The 17,259-nt window shown below is 39.8% G+C and overlaps 1 pseudogene; it reads right to left on the bottom strand.

Annotated features, from left to right (window-relative positions):
• Positions 1–822: 822 nt before the first annotated feature.
• LOC150008412 (keratin, type I cytoskeletal 18 pseudogene) lies at positions 823–1,649 on the bottom strand (annotated as a pseudogene).
• Positions 1,650–17,259: the final 15,610 nt, after the last annotated feature.

Genomic DNA, 17,259 nt, shown 5'->3' with positions numbered 1-17,259 from the left:
CCTCCTTACTTTTTTAATGTTAGAAATTCATATAAATTTTTTTATTCTATAATATATCCACATTTGTTTTAACATAAAAATAACATTTTAAATAATAACTTTTGTCATGATAATGTTTTCTACCTAACTCAGTGGTTAATGGGTCAGATTCTTTTCTGAAGAGACTCTTCACTAGGGAGAACCCAGATGAGCAATGGAGATCTGGCACAGCAGGTCAGTTTTGGTATCGTGGCAATTTCTCTTAATATTTTAAGAAACTACACTCAGAAATATCAGGATATAAATATCTATAGACTTTTCAGAGTTTTATGAGCTATTTCAATGCTGCCTAAGAGGATATTCAGGGCATTTTCTTTTTATTTTTTTCCCGTGTACTAGAGGTATCATTTACTCTTTTTTTTTTTTTTTTAATTTTATTTTTTGGTTATTCAATTACAGTTGTCCCATTTTCCCCCCATTGCTCCCCCCTCCCAGCCCATCCCTTCTCCCACAATCATATCCCTCCCCGTTGTCCATGTCCATGAGTCACTCATACACGTTCCCTGACTAGACCCTTCCCTTACTTATCCCCCTTCTCTCCCTCTCCCCTCCCCCCTACTGACTACTATTCTAGTCTTTGCCTATTTAGTTCATTTGTTTGTGTTGCTCTTTAGTTTCCTGTATTGGGTGATATCATATGGTATTTTGCTTTATTTGCCTGGCTTATTTCACTAAGCATAATTCTCTCTAATTCCATCCATGTTGTTGCAAATGGCAGGAGTTCCTTCTTTCTTTCTGCTACATAGTATTCCATTGTGTAGATGTACCACAGTTTTTTTTTTTTTAATGAACTCTGAACTTTTTATTGGCCTCCTGCCCTACAAAAAGATCCCCTACTTCTGCTGCCTTTAACGCCTCAAAACTTTGGTGTCGTTGACCTCAGACACCACTTCGCCGTCCACAATCCTGCGGGTGGTGGTCTTTTGGATGGTTTGTAAGGAGTGGCTGTTGTCCAGGGCATCAACAAGATCGAAGTCCTCCCCTTCTTCCAATAGTCGGCGGTAGGTGGCAATCTCAGCCTCCAGCTTGACCTTGATGTTCAGCAGGGCCTCATACTCCTGGGCCTGGCGCTGCCCCTCTGCCCGGGTCTGGGCCAGTTCTGACTCCAGGTGCAGCAGGATCCCATTGAGCTGCTCCATCTGCATGGCATAGCGCGTCTCCACCTCCCTCAGGCTGTGCTCCAAACTGGCCTTCAGATTTCTCATTGAGTCCAGGTCAATCTCCAAGGACTGAACTGTGCGTCTCAGCTCTGTGAGTGTCATCTCAGCAGCTCCTATCTCAGCGGTCTGCGAGGTGACCACTGTGGTGCTCTCCTCAATCTGACGGGAACAGTACTTGTCTAGCTCCTCTCGGTTCTTCTGAGCCAGCTCGTCATACTGGGCCCAGCTGTCCGCCATGATTTTGCTGAGGTCCTGAGATTTGGGAGCATCCAACTCCACAGTCAGCCCGGAGTTGGCAATCTGGTTTTGTAGACCATTTACTTCCTCCTCATGTTTCTTCTTCATGAAGAGCAGCTCCTCCTTGAGAGTCTCGATCTCTGTCTCCAGCTGCAGCTGAGTGATGTTTGTGTCATCAATGACCTTTCGGAGTACCACAGTTTTTTGATCCATTCATCCACAGACGGGCACCTAGGCTGTTTCCAGCACTTGGCTATTGTAAACAGGACTGCTATGAACATAGGGGTGCATAAGTTCTCTTGAATTAGGGTTTCAGGATTTTTCGGGTATAATCCTAGCAGTGGAATCACTGGTTCAAAAGGCAGTTCCATTTTTAGTTTTTTGAGGTAATCCCATACTGTTTTCCATAGTGGCTGCACCAGTCTGCATTCCCACCAACAGTGCAGCAGGGTTCCTGTTTCTCCACATCCTCGCCAGCACTTGTTGTTTGTTGATTTGTTGATGGTAGCCATTCGGACAGGTGTAAGGTGGTATCTCATTGTGGTTTTTACTTGCATCTCTCTGATGGCCAATGATGTTGAGCATTTTTTCATGTGCCTATGGACCTTCTGTATGTCCTCTTCGGAGAAGTGTTTGTTCAGGTCCTTTGCCCATTTTTTAATTGGGTTGTTTGTTTTCTTGATGTTGAGTCGTATAAGCTCTTTATATATTTTGGAGATCAGTCCCCTGTCTGTGATATCATTGGCAAATATGTTTTCCCATATGGTTGGTTTCCTTTTCATCTTGCTGATGTTTTCTTTTGATGAGCAGAAACTTTTTAGTTTGATATTCAGGGCATTTTCATACAACAGTTGGTGAAATCTCACTAATTATACCTTTTCACTGAGAGCTGGTCAAGTCACTGCTATGGTGTGGCCAGCTGAAAGCAGCTGACCCCTTTTTACCACCTCGTTGAACACAGCAAGAAGATAGAGGCAGACGCTTTGGGGTGAGGCATTTTTGGCAGTTACAGTCAGATTATGTGACAGTTTTGATGCATTTTACTGATCTGATGTTGTTTGCATGTGTGTACTGTATTCCTACCCTCTACTCACTCCCTAGTCTATAACAGGTTTGGTTAAAGAAGGTCACATTATCTAGTTGGGAGTTCCTTCACCAGATAGAATTATAGAAATACCATTAAGCACTTTGAAAATCAGTACAGAACTTCTTTATTATAAATATAAGGAATAAAAAATACCTGCAGGGCAAAATCCCTGCTTTTTTGAACTTTAAGGTAAAAAGAACTGGGTTAGCTTCAGTTCCTCAGCCAGTTATCTAAATTTGTGTATGGATCACATTAAAATGTGTAAAACAGTGGTGGTCTTTGATAAGGGTATTTTTAAAAAATATCCCCCTTTCCCCAGGCTCATTCAGTCATTTCTTTAAAAAAAAATTTTCAGTTACAGTTTGCATTCAATATTATTTTGTATTAGTTTCAGATGTACAGCATAGTGTTTAGATAATCACGTACTTTACAAAGAGTTTCTCCCGATTCCAGTATCCACCTAGCACCATTCAGAGTTATTACAATATATTGACCATGTTCCCTATGCTACACTTTACATCCCAGTGACTGTTTTATGACTACCAATCTGTACTTCTTAATCCTTTCATCTGTTTCACCCAGTTCCCCAACCTTTTGGCAACTATCTGTTCGATGAGTCTGTTTCAATTCACTACAGCCATTTCTGTAGTGCAGGGTTCTCCACTGCATTCTCTCCTCTTTGGGGCTTAACTGGAACAGGGTCACTGTCTGTCTCTGCTTTGGCTCAGAGGAATCTTCCCAAATGATTCTTTTCTGTTCTGTTGTCACCTAGGTCAGGGGACAAATTTCCCCTTCTCATCCTCAAACACACCTTGGTGACCAAGTCTCCCACCTTCAATTCTAGAGGAATAAAAATGTCCAGAACTCTCACATGTTTATTCTTGATTACAGTACAACCTTTTTATCTTCTTCATTTTGAGGACTTCTGGGAGTTCTCCTTTTCCAGTTTAAATTTACCCTTTGCTCACTGCTCTCCCTCCCCCTCCTATCTAGTCTTTAAATGGAAATGATTTGTGCATAAGCTTCTTTCAGTCCTCCTCTCAGGCTGGCACCTTCCTTGAGTATTGTTTCTCCTTCTGTTTTTGCTAGAAGGGAGGAAAAAATGGCCTTCAACATTGCTGAGAAAGCAGAGGGTAATAGAACCTACCCACCGATCTAGATTTCAAGATATAATTCTGCCACAGTGCAGATTTTCTTCAAATTTTCCTGTCATTTTTAAAGTGACTTTGAAACTGACTTAGAAGGAAGCCTTCAGCAACTCTTTGTTTGAAAATGCTTCCCATGATCTCACCATTAGGTCATCTTTTTCTTTATTTGTAGCATCTCTCAGTTTCCTGGGACTGGGCTAACAAAGTTTGGAAACATCTGGAGAAGGTCTTTAGCGCTCCTTAGAACTCTGGAAAAATGGTCCTTGATTTTTCCTTTGAGATAGGGCAAACACCGCCCTTTCTTGCCTTCTGTTAGTTTCTGTGGCTGCTCCTTCTGCTACAGCATACAGTTTCCCTGGACTTCGTGTGAAAACATAAGCCATATCTCTTCTCTAGATAGAGTTCCTGTATTAGCAAGGGGCTTTTAAAATTGCTACTGGAGGAGGGAATTTCTCAGTAGAAGAATGACAGGGAGGAGGGATTCTTAATCAGAACCAACCAAAGAGTACTTGTCTGAGAACTGCTTTCAAGCCTGAGGGAGCTCAAACCCAGCCCACTCTCTGGGAGAGGCTGCGTCCACCCTGAAAAGGAGGTGTTTGTTTTTACTGTTTTCATTTTTTTTCTTAAAATTAATCTGCCCAGAGAAGTAGTTTGTATTTTATCTTTTATTTTTGCAATTTGCACAAATGTGTTATATATACTAACAGTGACCCTGAGCACTGCAGCATCTCAGCTTTGCTAGACATTTTGAGGTCAATGCCATGACTTGTGTCCTTGCCTGGTGTCCAGAATGAATTGACTTGACAAATAATGAAATACCATGGATGCTACATATTAACTAGTATGAATTTAACCACAGTTTCCACTAGGATAAGAAGGGAGTGTGAGTTATTTTCAGGTAGCTCTCCCATATATAAGGAAATGAAGGACATCAGAAGATTGTAACCAGAAGCTGAAAGAGATTTCTTCAGAACCTCAGCCTGGCATGGATGGCATCCTTAATTCTGATCGATGTCACTCTCACCAGAGAATACTTACCAAGCCAGTTGAATCACCTGGGCTATGAGCTAAAGGCTTTTTGGTCCCTGGGTCTTGTTGCTCCATTCAAGCTCCTGTGTATGGGCTGATCTGATACAAGACTCTTGTTACAACTCATCAGCTAAGACTTCATCAACCACAAAAGAAAAATTACTAAATGATTTGAAAGAAAGATTATTTCAAAGTTTGAAAAGAGAGAAATCATTTAATATCTTATTGAGCTTAAATGGCCAGGTCTTTGAAATCAGCATATTAACACCATGATGATAATAAATCTTTTCTTCTAAAAATGCCTTTCAGCACAAACTGAGTGACCACTTCACAAACAATTGGACAGCCAAATAATTGGAAATATTTCAGAAGAGCAAATGAAGCAAAAGAGATCATGGAAAGCTGGAAATATGTGGTTGCAATTTTGAGCCTAAATGAACATGCAGCACCGTATACAAAATAATCATTGAGATGTGGAAAAGAATGTGGATCCCTTTGATTTGAATCAACAGGGTGTGAAGGCTCTTATTAAAGGAAAACCTTGGTGCCACCTCATCCTTGTCTGGACCCAGACATCAAAGGTCCTAGCTTTGGAGATGCAAAAACCCATCTCTGAGCTGCATCCACTCTGGAGGCCTGAGACCAGTATTCTTTGGCTGGCTGACTCTGACTTAGGAGCTATCCTCCCTATCATTCTTCTCCTGAAAAATATTCCTCCTCATTAGCAATTTGAAAACTCCCTGCCAATACAGAGAAGAGAGATGGCCTGTATTTTCACACTACTTCATAGTCTGAATAGATGCGCATGGAGAAGCAGAGATAAGACAGGGTCAGAAAGTGTTCTCTGGCTTCCCATCTGCTCGTCTGCCTCTCTGTGTCATGAAATACGTCTGAAGCCTTTTAGAAAACATTTTCTCTTACTTATCCATGAGCTTCTTACTTAGGAATGCTGGTTCAGATACTTGCACACAGAGTCCTTCTTAACTATAATATGATAAACAGAATTATTTTTTAATGTCATGGACATTGTTTTCACAGATATTTAGTAAATGCATAGTGCAAAGGACTGTCCTAGACATTGGGAAAACAGTGGTGAAGAAGATAGGTAAGATCCCTGCTCTCAAGTATCCTCCACTCTAGCCCAGTTATTCTTAAACTCAGTTGTAATTAGAACCTTAAGATTTATTGAGCCATGTGAGACTCTTATTTACCCCATAACAAATAATTCCATTCTTTTGTGCCTTTAAAAAAAAGATATTTGATCTCTATATTTTATGTTTCCCTAATTTGCAGCTGTTAGTTTTGTTTTGTTGTAATGTTATTTTATTGTGGACCTAGATATAAGACATTCAACACTGTTAGAATTGTGTGTAAAGTAAGAGTAAGTAGTTCATAGATGTGGGTCTAAAAATTTCTTTTTTCTGGAGACATTGCAATGTATGTTGCCTTTAAAGAAGCCACAATAGGAGGTTATGCACTTATTTCAAAACATTTGGAAGCTATATATCACTGAGAAGTTTCAAGCGGGCTAGTACCACATCTAATGAACAGGAAATTAAATTCTTATTCAGCAAATATTCATTCTTTTCTCTCCCAGTTGGGGTGAAGTATACTTCCCTACTTTGCTGACTTTGGGTTTGTCTGTGTGATTTGCTTTGGTCAATGAAATCTGAGTGGATGTAATGCATGCAGAGGCTTTGCATGTGCATATAAGCCTTGTCTTCTTACATTCTTGCGATTGTGCAGAGAAGACCACTGCTCCTTCATCCTGGACTCCAGATTGAAACATGTGCAGCAGACACAAACCTGACTTGAACCCTGGAGCCAAGCCACCTAACTCTCAGCTTGAAACACAAACACCCCGTGTGATCTGTAGTCCTCAAGTAAGAAAAACACATGCCTGCTGCCATAGTCATTGAGTTTTAGATAGTTTATTACAAGTTATTGCAGTAATGGTTGTCTATACTGTAAGTTCAGAGGGAGAAACAATAGATTATTGAGGTAGACAGAATAATGCTATCTCAAAGATGTCCATGTCCTAATGCCTGGAAACTTATGAATGTACTACCTTACACAGCAAAAAGAGACTCTGTACATGCGATTAAGTTAAGGATCTTGATATGGGGAGGATATCCTGATAAGCAATGAGGGCAGGCTCCAGACGCTATAGAACGAGAACTTTTAGAAAGAATGCAGCATTGATGACACCTTGATTTTAGTTCTGTAAGATCTTTTGGATTTCTGACCTCTAGAATAGTAAGATAATGCATTTGCTTAAGCCCCTGTTGTCGTAATTTGTTACAGCAGCAATAGGAAACTGATACAAATATATTAAGAGTAAATGAATAATTATTTCTCTTACAGTTAAAGGAAAATATTTCTATTGAATATTTAGAGTAATACACAATGAGATTACCCTACTGTGTTCAGAAAATATGCTTTCCTTAAGCCAGTCCCCACAGTGTATTTTCACTAACTTTTCATTTAATATGATTAAGTAATCAAAATGGTGGCATTATTTTAAAAGTAGACTGTTAACGATATTATGGGAGAATAAATATGTAATACACAATAAATACTTAAAAAATGTATTTACTTCATCTGGGTGATGGTGGGGTAAAGCTTGTTCAAACTGACAAAATGTGAAAAGTATAAAGCATTTTATAAAAACTGCAGATTTATTACTTTCAAGTAGTACAAGTAACTAAAATTGCATTAATTGAGAGCTAGTAGATTTTCCTCTTGATATTTTAAAAATATACCTGCTTATATCCTATACAGAGATTTGGGTTCAGAAAACATAAGAGAGGTTTGGAGTTGGGGACTCTGTGTTTTAAAAAAATCTTAAAAAACCTATCTATTATATATAATTTGCAAGTATATATTAAAATATTGAAATAACTTCTCACCTTTGGGAGATTATATACTCTTACCTAATTTTAACAAGTATTACCATTTTGCTATATTTACTTTATGTGTTTTAAAACTTTTTATTATGAAAAATTTCAAACCTAAAAGTATAGTATACTGGACATTTCATCACATTGGTGAGTTTCAGCTATCAATGATCATACCAAGCTTGTTTCACCAATATTATCTCCCACTCTTTCCACCCCCATTGGCTTATTGAAAAGTAAATCCCAGATATATATTTTTCTGAACAATTATTTCAATATACATTGTAAAATGATATAGGAGTTTCTTTTTAAAAAAATATGACCACAATGAGAACATCACACCTACTAAAACTAAATATTTTAAAATATGTTCACTGAACAAGTTCAGATTATGTATAATCTGTATTTTTAATAAATTCCACAGGTTTCCTGCTCTTGCATGGTTGAGAATCACTGCTGTTTTATAATGTGATATTATGGAGGTATAAGGGAAGCTTTCAGAGATTGAAGATACTCAAAATTACTCTATGCTTTGAATGTTTTTTGATATCTAATTATTAAATGCTTACCAGATATTGCAGGAGGTTAGAGAAGAGGTGAGAGGCATGGTTTCTGATCTCCAGGAGATTACAAGCTGGAACAAAGCAAGGAGAACTGAACAGGAAGAGAGCATAGTTTGAGACTGAAGATGACCATTGGTGTACTTTGGGTGGGGATGAGGAGGCAGAACATACATTGTTGCCAGAGGTGGATAAAGCGTGGCATTCTGGATAGGTAAGTTCAACCTGCAGGATTCAGAGAGCAGTCAGAGCCTGTCAGTGGGTTAGGAATCCAGGCTGAGAAGAAGCAGTGTGAAAAATTTCAGTGGAGAGGTTAGAACAGAGAAATAGTGAGTATATGCATTACACATTTTAGATGTACATCCCTTGCCAAGCCAGGAAGTGATCTCAGAGTGGGTGGGCCAGAAGTGGAATCCTTGGAAAAGTCAACTGTAGGTATACCTCCTGCTAAAGAGGCATTTCTGACCTGCTATTTGGATGATTCTGCCTTTTAGAGGGAACATGGAAGGCAGCCATGGTCAAGATCACCTGCTTTGTCTGTTCTCCTTCAGGTTCCACCCCTCATCACACCAGGCTGCCTGTCTCAGAGAATAAAAATGTGCCTACATGAGAAGTGCACCCTGGAAAAAGAAGGGGCAGAAAAAGGGCACCCAAAGAGCACTGCTTCATTTACTGTATCAGTTTCTGGACAAGCTCCTGGCTACTGAACCAAGGTCATAGGGAGTCACTGGAGAGACAGGATCAGAACCCAGGACCTCCAAATTCAAGACCTTGTAGGACCTCAGTTCATTCCTTTCTAAATATAAAATTGAAGTAATTACTCATCAAATGTGCCACTGAGATGAATAATGAAAAGCTAATAATTGTTTTCCTTCCCTTTAAAAGAAACATACCACACTCAGACACCCATTTACAGATATTTTCAGTTAAAATGTCACATAATATTTGTTATATCAGCAGGAGAATGGAAATTGAGTTGGCAGTGAAGCATTGCAGGACCAACTGTTACCTTGGAAACTGTAGTAAGCAATCATAATTACAATTAGCAAGATTTGCACAAAGTATGCATAAATATTCGTGTGCCAGAGACAAGTGTCACGTTCACCAGACTGCAGAGTAAACTGTGGGACCGTTGTTTCTTTCTCTTTGACATGTCCTTGTAGAGGTTTAGGTTCTGTTAAGACATATTACAGCATCTTTGAATTTAGGAGAATATATTCCCTTATGTGTTGGTTTTGGGGCTTATAACATAATGACATTTGACATATAGCAGATTACATGGAAGCTTCAACTGATCCTTAGTAGAAATTTGACCAGTCCTGAATGGACTTTTAAACAAAGGCTGATCTCTGAAGAAAATAAGGCAATTGTAAATAATAAATGGGACGGTAGCACAATTACAAGGTGCTCTAGGGAAAAATGCTGCAACACAGAAGGAATGGTTCCAATGTGATTTAATCATTCACTGTAACTTGACTCAAGATTTCTTCTTTATTGCCATGGAAGCGTCTTCTTTCATTCAGACTTCCCTGTCAAATTGGAAAAGAAGTGGAGGAAGAGTGAGTGATAGAATTGTTTCCACTTGGACACACTAGGAGTGCCCTGACCTCTGTGAACAAGGAAGAAAAAGCAGTTAAGCCAAGAGTGTGTATGAGTCTGTATTTCTGTACACTTGTGGGAACAAAGCTTTGAAAGTAACTATATCTTCATAACAAGCCATTGTTATTTTTAGGGCCAAAGGTCATGCCAAAAACTCCCTTCTCTTGTGCACAGTAGAGTTTTCTGTTCAGCTTGTCTGAGCATGCTGGCTGCCTGGGGCTTTCTGGATAAAAACATGTTGTGAGTGGTTGCCATCATGTGAGGGGCAACCAGGGGAAGAAATGTTGAAATTCTTCCTTTGAGAGCAGAGATCTGGACCTGAGCTTGAAAGAAGTCTGCTAAAATGAATAAAAGCAAGTGACCTTGAGGTAAACACGAAAATAATCACAAGAACTCATATTTCAGACAGCAGCATTTGTATGGAGAATGGGGTGGAAGAGAGGACCGTGGATGCCTGACAAACAGCCTTCACAGCAAATCCTGCATGTGTGCTTCCCTCTGGAGCCCTGTTCTCTTAGCACCTAAGGTTAAGTCATACATCGTGTCCCCTCTGACCTATGAGTTATGAACTCACGCCTTCTATATGGATGATTTTGCTCTTTAGGATGGGTAGTGTCTGCTGGAACAAAAGGCAGCCATAATGCTGTTCCTCTTCTTTCTCGAGTCCCCACTCCTCAGTCACTAAAGGCTGACTGTCTCAGAGAATAGGAGGTGACTGGCATTGTGTAGGGTCCTGGCAGTCACAACAATGTTACAAAACCTGAAAAGTGAAGTGTGTGCTGTTTCCTGCATCACAATTCAATGCAAAGTAGGGGAAGAAACTTGCTTCAGCCAAAAATGAGAATTTTCTGCTTTAAGTAGAGTTAATTGCTTATTTGAAGCCCAACACTGTGCTAGGTTCTCTAGAAGAGACAAAAGAAGGATGTCAGGACTTCTTTCTTTAAAAGAACTTATGATCTAGTTGGGAAGAAAGGGTTAGGATTCTCAAAAAATTAGTAAAGCAACTGGTACCTACTGACTGTTGTCAAATGTGAAAGTGTTGAATCCCATGGGGTTCAGCAAGAGGTAATGATAAGGGCTGAGAAGATTGGGAAAGGCTTCAAGAAGGTGGCACTTGGGAAAAGGAAGGCCTTGCACTTGCAGAACTTGTAGAGGCTACAGTGTTTGTGTGTGTGGAGAGGGAGAGCAGGCAGGTGGGCTAGAGGAAGCCTGTTTGGGAAGAGTCAAAGGGACTAGAGCAGAGCTAGTGACTGCCATCACTTTAACAACTTATTGATCTATGTGAATGAGGCCCCACATGGTTTCTCTGTGCTTTGACTTCTCTCTAACTCTCTTCTTTCTGTTGAAAATCCCCACCCAGAAGATTTACCAGTTCCATTCTGAATCCAACTTTAGTAAATTGAGCCTTCAGACAACTTTTCTGTCTCAATTCCCTATTATTTCCTTTTCCCTTCCTCTTTCTTTTCTACACTCCCTTTACTAACATAAGAATAAAGTGACTAACTATAGAGACTGTGACTATAATAATATATAATCATGATCATGCCTTAAATAATGGCCACAAGGCAATATAAGATACTGAGTTATCTGGAAAAACAGTCTCGTCGGCAGCCATCTTTCTCGAGAGACGATGGTGTAGCTTCTTAAGAGTCTATCTGCACCGCTGAGAATGGCTGTGCAGTCCAACTCGGGAGTGACACGGTATCTGTCTCCTCCCGTGTTGAATCGACATCTTGTGATGACGCTGGAGTGTCCTCTCCAGTGAAGCTGAAGCTACAGAGCCTGGGCAGGGTGATATGGAGGGTCTGCTGTTGCCCATGCAGCAGACCCCCCCTCTCTTCGCAGCTGAAGGGTCCAAGGGAAAGACAGAGTCAATACAGCTTGGCTTCAGGTGCGCCGCAGGAGTTGCCGGTGTTGACTACAACGTCAAACCGCCTTAGGGACTCCGGCTCCGGATTTTCTGTCGGGGTTTACTCCCTTAGCCTTTCCCCTGAAGAGGTATGCCGCAAGGCAGCGGAGGTTTTTTGGAGTCAGAGTTTTCCTTCTCTGATGTGCCCTGACTGGAAGATCGAACCAGCGACACTTAGCTTGCAGGCCGACGCTCAATCCACTGAGCCAAACCAGCCAGGGACAAACAGTAGACTGCCAATAATTGAAGATCTACTATGTCCCTAGTACTTTATCATTTTAAAACTTATATTTATTAGAGAAATACATGCATGTGGCAAAATGAAAAATCACACAACTAAAGAGTTTATGATGAAAAGCAATGTCTTTCAGCCCTCCTTTCTCCATCCCAGTTCATTCTCCAGAAATGACCTCTAATGTTCAGGTCTTTAAGTCCAAGTCTTCTAATGATTACCTCCCTACCTCTAAATAATGTACTTCCATTTCTTGATTTTTAAAAAACTTTAGGCAACATATGTTGACTCTCAGCTGAGAAAGGCCAGGACTTAGCTCCCTTGTATTATACCCCAACTTTCTAGCCCTGCAGTATCTGATCTTTATGTTGATTACTTTTGAGTTACTTTATTAGATAATGTGCTATTAGTACTATAGTACTTATATCTCTATTTCCCATTTTATCCTTTTTTATTATATATCTTTATTCTACTCCTCTCTTGCCAACTTACATTTCATCTCATCCATCCCTTAACTTTTACATTGTCAAGCTGGTTAACATTTACATCTGTCCTAAACCCATAATTAACTCTTATGAGATTTTGCTATAGATTGAAAACCCAAAAACATCATTGACATTATTATAACTACATGAATGTTGCTCACTGCAAAGTCTAGTTGTAGGTTAGGATTACATTTTCTTCTTTATGAGCCCAGTGAAATGTCCTCTGGGATACTTAAGATACAATGGTTGTAGCTTCAAGGTTAAAAGATTTCTCTTCCCTTACATCGCAGCAATTGTTTAAAGGCATAGAATGCTTCATAACTGAACCATTAATTTCCCAAACATCTTTTGATTGTTGTTTATGTTGCATTTTTCCCTGGAGTTTCTAATTGCCCAGTCATGTTTAAAAGAAGAGAATTAAGTAACCAATATGGGTTTCCTATGATCTATGAACCTGGTGTAGAAGTCAAGGGGTGGGCAGGCCAGGAGTCCCTCCTCAGAGACAAATGAGAAAGACATATATCTGGGCAAAAACATCCCACACAGAGCCTTAGTTTCTTCCTCTCAGTATTTATTCAGTTTCCTTAGAGAGGAGTCTCCAGGATTTTTGTCAGGGATAAATGCTGGTCTGTCTGTAGCCAGAAAGAAAATGTAAAGAGAGATAATGCTCCCTAATACAACTGTTTTGTGTATAGATGTTTAAAGAGTCCTCTTTTTAGCCCAACATTTCCACATTCCCCTCTGTCTTAAATGTTGGCTCCTAAGCTTAAAGCCTGTAAGAGCTATTCCAGAAAAATCATTTTCTACCTCCTCTGCAGCATCCTGAATCAGATGTTTTGGGCTGTGGTTCTATGTCTCTGATTTATTAATCAACATACCCCTATTCACTTTTCATCTTCCAGAAATTTCTTTTTTTGGGGGGGGTTAATATGCTTTATTGTTTATGCTATAATAGTTGTCCCAATTTCTTTTCCCTTTGTTCCCCTCCACCCAGTGAACCCCTCCCTCCAGTTGTCTCCCCACTTAGTCCATGCCCATTGGTTGTGCATATAGTTCTTCTCGACAACTTCCTATCTACTCCACTCCCTCCTACTATACTTCTTAATTCCTGTACAATCTCCCTCCCTTTCCCCCCTTACCCCTCCCCACTGACTTCCCCCCAAAATGTTCCCCATACCTATAATTCTTTTTCCGCTCTTGTTGCCTACTTAGTCTGACTTTGTTTCGATTCCCTAGCTTCTGTTGTTGGTTGTTGTGATACAGTTTTCATTTTAATGTTTATAGTTTTGATCCTCTTTCTCCTAAGCATGTCCCTTTAACATTTCATATAACAGTGGTTTTGATCTGATGAACTCCTTCAGTTTTACTCTGTCCTGGAAGCACTTTCTCTGCCCTTCTATTCTGAATGACAGCTTCGCTGGATAGAGTATCCATGATTGTAGGTTTTTGCTTTTCATTACTTTGAATATTTCTTGCCAGTCCCTTCTTGCCTGCAGAGTTTCTTTTGAGAAATCAGCTGACAGTCTTACTGGGACCCCTTTATATGTAATTCTCTTCTTCTCTCTTGCTGCTTTTAAGATTCTCTCTTTATCCTTAATTTTTGACATTTTGATTATAATGTGTCTTGGTGTGGTTCTCCCTAGGTCCAGTTTTTTTGGAACTCTCTGTGCTTCCTGGACCTGTAAGTCTATTTCCTTCCCCAAGTTAGGGAAATTCTGCTTCATTATTTTTTCACATCATTTTTCAATTTCTAGTTCTTCTTCTTCACCTTCTGGCAGCCCTATGATTTGGATATTGGCCCACTTATAGCTGTCTGATAAGTTTCTGAGCCTCTCCTCATTTTCCTCACTTCTTATTTTTTCTTTTTGCACTGGTTGACTGTTTGTTCCTTCCCTATGTTCCAATTTGTTGATTTGATCCCTGGTTTTCTCTCCCTCAACACTTGTTTTGTATGTATTCTTGTTTGTTTAAGCAGGGCTAACCTTCATTCCTTCCCTGTCTTGTTTAAGATCTGCTGTCAGGTCTGTAAGCATTCTTACAACCAAAGTTCTGAACTGTGCCTCAGAAAGATTTCCTATCTGCTGCTTCGTTAGATTAGATATTTGCTGTCTGGTCAGCTGCATCACCGGGATCTCTATCATGATCAGTGCCATCCCGACAGTTTTGTGTTTACCTTTGCTTCCTGGGCAGGGTTGTCACACCTCCTGTGCTATAGAGGGTGGAGCTCCGTGCACTCATTACAACCGGGCGACCCATCTCACCACACTGTGGCATTTTCTGTGGGGGTTGGGGTCCAAGATGGATTCCTGCCATTCACTCTCCACTGAGAAATTGGGAGCCTCCTCTTCCATCTTTATTCCCTCTGGGCCTCACAGTCCAAGGCAATGGAGGTCTGCCTTCCCTGGCTTTGGAATCGCAAGCTGATGGGTCTGGTCTGCGGTCGGGTGCTCCCCAGGTGCTTCTTGCCTCCCCCTAAATACGGGTGTCTGTGCTTACCGCTGTCCTGCCTCTAACACTGCTGCTGCCACGGACAGCACAGCTTGAACTCTCCTCCCCAGCTTCGCCCCTCCTACCTGTCTGGACGAGCACCACTTCTTTATAACTTCATATATTGGATTTCAATTTATTTTCTGGAACTTCTGGTTATTTCTGGTTTTGTGGTAGTTGTATTCCTTCTTAGTTGTGGAGGGAGATGGAGCATGTCAGTCTAGGCCTCCATCTTCCAGAAATTTCTTGAAATCTCTTATCCATCAATAAGATGGATAAGATGGGAGGGGGGTGTTAGAAAATGAATGGGTGTAAAACTCACCCTATTGAATAGGAAATGTCATACTTCTGTTCATGGCAATACTTTTGTTTCCTTACCTCTATAACATTTAAGTCTTCATATTAGTTGTCTATTGTTGTTGTAACAAATCATTTAAACACAGTGGCTTAAAACAATATAAATTTATTCTCTGATAGTTCTGGAGGCCAAAAGACTAAAATAGGTGAATAGAGCTAAAATCAAGATGTGAAGAATCAATGGCTATTGTTTTCTGGAGGCTCCTGGAGAAAAGCTGTTTCTTGTCTCTTCCAGTTTCTGGTGACTGCCAACACTCCTTGGCTCACAGCTGCATTATTCCAACTTTGTGTTTCCATTATCACATTTCCTCTTCACTCTTATGTAGTCAAATCTCCCTTCACCTTCCTCTTATAAGGGCCCTTGTAATTACATTTTGGGCTTGCCTAGATTGTTCAGGATAATTTCCCTGTATGAAGATCTTTAATTTAGTTCACAAAATCTGCAAAGTCCTTATTACTTATCCTCCCTTGAGAACACTCTTTCATTGCTTTGAGAGAGAGAGGAGATGGGGAGAGAGAGTGAGGGGGAGGAGAAGAGAGAGAGAGAAAGAAGAGAAGAGAAGGGAAGGGAAGGGAAGGGAGGGGAGGGGAGGGAAGAGAAGGAAGAGATATTGATGTGAGTGAGAAACAGCAATTGACTGCCTCCCATATGCTCCCTGACTGGGGATGGAACCCACAGCCTACGTATGTTCTCTGATTGGAAATCAAACCCACAACCTTGCAGTGTACAGGACCAACCAACTGAATCACACTGGCCAGGGCAGCAAAGTCCCTTTTGCCATATAAGGCAACATAGGTTCCAGGGATAAGGACCTGGTTGTCTTTGGGGGCATTTTCTACCTAAGAATCTTCCTTGATTTCTCCCTTTCTGTTACTACACACATCTAGTCAGTAATTGAGTTGCATGGATTAGTTAGTGCATTGGCTCTTAACTCTGAATGCACATAAAAATTACCTGGAGAGCCTTGATGAATACCATGGTCCTGACTCCATTCTGATGCTAAGAGAATTAGATGTTCTTTTAGGAGTTAGATCTGAGTATTATATTTTAAAAACTTTTTACTTTGGTAAAATTTCAAACTCATGGAAAAGTTGCAGGAAAGGTACAAATAACACATACACCTTTGGCCCACCAATTGTTTACATTTTGCACCATTTTCTTTATCATTCCTTATTTTTTCTGAACTATTTGATAGTAAGTTTTTCACTCATAAAACGAGTCCTTCAGTATGAACTTCCTAAAAATAAGAATATCCTCTTTCATAACCACAGTGCCATTAGCAAAATCAGGAATTTAGTATAGATACAATACAGTTTGCTTTCCATCAGGTATATATGGGATTATATCAAGATTGGAAACCCTACTTTTTAAAATTATTTCTGTTTCCCTGGAATATTTTTGCCCACTCCTTTATTTTTAGCCTTTCTGAATAAAGTGTGTCTTGAATAGAGCATATAGTTGGGTCTTGCTTTGTGAGCCAGAAAGAGAATCTTTTAGCAAGTGAGTTAAGTGTTCTACATATTTATTAACAAAACTTATGTGTTTGTTCTCAACTGTGCTGTGTTATTTTATGCTATTATTATTATGTTACTATTACATTTACTGTTTCTCTACATAATTTGTTTTCTTTCTTTTAAAATTATTTTTGTACTAAGGTGATAATATTTTTATAGAAATTATCTTTGTACTTATACCTTTAAAAATGCCTTTAGTCCACCCATTGGGGTGAATACTATAAAAACAAAACAAAACAGAAAATAACAAGTGATGGTAGGGATATGGAGAAATTTTAACCCTTGTGCATTGTCAATGGGATTGTAAAATGGTGTAAATGTTATGGAAAACAGTAGCGTGCTTTCTCAAAAAATTAAAAATTGAATTTCCATATGATCCAACAATCCCACTTCTACGTATATTTCCAAAAGAATTTAGAGGATCCAGTCAAAATGGCAGCATAGGCAGATGTGGCTCACCTCTTCACACAACCACATCAAGATTACAACTAAAATATAGAACAACCATCAACCAGAAC

The sequence above is a fragment of the Furipterus horrens genome, unplaced genomic scaffold (assembly GCF_987537825.1).
Source record: "Furipterus horrens unplaced genomic scaffold, mFurHor1.1.pri manual_scaffold_5, whole genome shotgun sequence".
Classification (NCBI taxonomy): Eukaryota; Metazoa; Chordata; class Mammalia; order Chiroptera; family Furipteridae; genus Furipterus; species Furipterus horrens.
This window is presented reverse-complemented; position numbering and strand designations above follow the sequence as displayed.